Consider the following 3032-nt stretch of genomic DNA (forward strand, 5'->3'; position numbering starts at 1 on the left):
TCACTATTCACTCAATAATGACCCACTTTCTATGTTCTTCTACATTTCAAGTATCTAAGCCCTCTAATACCTCAAACAACATGAAATGGTCATAAAACTTACCTTGGATGATGGTTGAACAAGCCTTGAGTGGAGTTTCCCCTTCTAGCACCAAAACCCTACTTTCTCTCTTTGGATTTCCTTGAGGAAGATGAACTTTACTTGGGTTTCATACACTTTGATTCATGGATTTGATGTTGTTAATCTTGGTTTCCTTTGATTTTTCTTGTGGATGAAATGTTGAGAGGGTTCTAGAGGATTTTCGGACCAAAAATGGTGAAAAAATGGGTTAAAAACGAAGTTGGGTCTATATATAATGGTCCAGAAGATTCTGGACTGGCACCACATGCGACATCATGTGCGAGTCGCATGTCGAACATGCGAGTCGCATGTTGTGTCGCAGGTCTTGCCAGTCGATTGGTTCTCACTGGCACAACATGCGACACCAAGTGCGAGTCGCATGTCTAACATGCGAGTCGCATGTCGAACATGCGACACCAAGTGCGAATCGCATGTCATGCCAGAACGTGATGAACTGTCTGTCGTAAAATGACCATAACGTTTGATACCGATATGCTGTGAGGGCCCACGTCCTATGGTTGGAAAGCTATTTCAATTATCTACAACTTTAATCCTGTGGTATATTTCCCAAATTCCGACTTAAAAATGGAGTTTTGGCCCCTCCAAACCAGATCCTCCGAAAGTGTTTCCTTAACTCGCCCTTTTTGGATGGCTTATGCCCATATTTGGCTTATGGGTCCTTCTTGAAACTTACTTGGCACTTCATTACCAACGTAAGGGGAATTATAATTCTTCTCCAATAATTCATTAAGACACCATTAATTCGATACTCGTAACTGTCCTTCGCTAGTCAATTCACTGTACACGAACGAAAATTTTCCGAGGTGTAACATCCTGGTTCCGCCACTGGTTGTCTAAATCATCATCTTTACACCGTAAGCACGTTTTTTTTTTTTTTTTGAAGGACGGGTATTCCTGGATCAAGAGGAACATTACAAATATATGCTTATATGAAATTTTTGGAGAAGAACAAATTCCTAAATGAAAGAACAGAGAATAGTTTTTTTTTTTAAGAGAATAATTGTCTATGGAAAATAGAATTTAAAACAAGCAGTCCCACACAAACAAATTAAACGTGCTAAAAAGGTACACTTGTTGGAAAATGCATACAAATTTGGAACAAAGACAATTGCTTCTTTTCCAACGACGTACCCAAGTTAATGTTGTGGTCCATGTTTTTTACTAGCACGTCACATGCTAATCAAATATTGATGTTGGTCACATGATAATGCCACAACTTCTGCATATTTTCTCACCCACAACACAACTTATTGCTATTCCAAAGAAGGAAATATGGGTTTGAAAGGCAAGTTGATTGCTTCAGTAGAGGTGAAGTGTGGAGGAGACTTGGTTCATGATATTATTCATTCTAATACTCATCATATGCCCAACATAAGCCCTAGTAAGGTCCACCGTTTTGAGATTCATGAAGGTGAAACTGTAAAAGTTGGTTCGGTGGTTAGCTGAAAATATAACGACGGTAACACATATTTCTCCGCTCTCTTTCTTTATATGAATTACTTACATTGTTTAAATTTACGTGTATTTGGTATGGCGAAAGTCATTTTTTAAGAAAATAATTTTCATGAAAAAGTTGTTTAATGGTGTTTGGTTACTTTTTTTTTTCTTCATAAAATGTACATTTTGCATCAAAAGGCCGGTAAATAATTTATTTCACTTGTGAGGCGGGAGTCATTTTCCTCACAACTATCTTAATTTTTAAGGATATATTACTTGCTCCAACTAACATTTAGACGTAATTATTAATCTTTAGTATTCAAAAGTTCCTACAAAACACTCTCCGATTTGTTAATATTATCCTTTGCCTTTAGTATATGCTTTCCGATCTCTCAGTAACCAACCAAACACCTGAAAACATTATTTAAAATAAAAAGGTATTCTTCATAAAAATTACGTCAGTCATACCAAACACAGTATAATAAAATTTTATTTTCTTACTGATACCCATATTATTTTGTGAACGTTTAAACTTTTACGAGGAATTGGACAGGTGATCAACTGGAGTAACATCTGTTTTATTTTCTGATTTTACTAATTATAGACGGAAAAGATAAGATACTTAAGCAAGTGATTGAAGCCATCGATCCTCCTACGAAAACTATCACTTGGAAAGCAATTGAAGGAGATCTGTTAGAGTTGTACAATTCCTTCACTGTTATCACATCCTGTGAGCATCACTGGACAACATGGACATTTGTGTACGAAAAGAAAACTGAAGACACCCCAGAGCCTCTCGTTTTCTTGGATTTTCTTCTTGATTTGACTAAAGATCTAGAGAATCATCTTCTCAAGAAATAGAAATTCTACGCTGCACAATGGCTCATCGATTATAGCTACACACAGCTGTGCGTGTGGATATATATGTTTAGACACACATATCTTTTTCTGTGTGTCTGTGTATTTGCATGATGAATATTTGACAAACTCGCTAGCTCTAATCGCCATGTGTACAAATAATGTTGTATTTGAAGAATACATTATATATGCCACTCTAGCTCCCTTAATTCTATGAATGTCTATTTCTAATGACCAGTATATGTAAGAGATTTCAAATTCTCAAAGTTTGAAATCTTACCTGTGACAACTGCAAATATATCTATTAGTGTGTTATTTTCATTCTTTTCATCCTTTTTAATCGGAATACGAATCAAACCGAATAACTCCCCTCTCTTTTTATTGGGTTTCTCTAATTGTAATATGGGGACTAAAATTTCCAGTGTCTCATGAAATATTGATTTTTAGGCAGAGCCAAATTGTGTCTTATGAATTACATTCTACCGCCATTAATATTGCAAAAGCCCCCTATGCACGGTTTGTGCATATTTCTTTTGGTTTCCCATAAAGCGCTCCCTAATAAAGGCAATTTCATTAATCAGTAGGGCTCGATCCGA

At 36.2% G+C, this 3032-nt stretch overlaps 1 pseudogene; it reads left to right on the top strand.

Moving 5' to 3' along the window:
• Window positions 1–1261: 1261 nt before the first annotated feature.
• Window positions 1262–2734, top strand: LOC132614408 (kirola-like; annotated as a pseudogene).
• The last annotated feature ends 298 nt before the right edge of the window (window positions 2735–3032 follow it).

Source organism: Lycium barbarum, chromosome 10 (genome assembly GCF_019175385.1).
Source record: "Lycium barbarum isolate Lr01 chromosome 10, ASM1917538v2, whole genome shotgun sequence".
In the NCBI taxonomy this organism is placed as follows: domain Eukaryota; kingdom Viridiplantae; phylum Streptophyta; class Magnoliopsida; order Solanales; family Solanaceae; genus Lycium; species Lycium barbarum.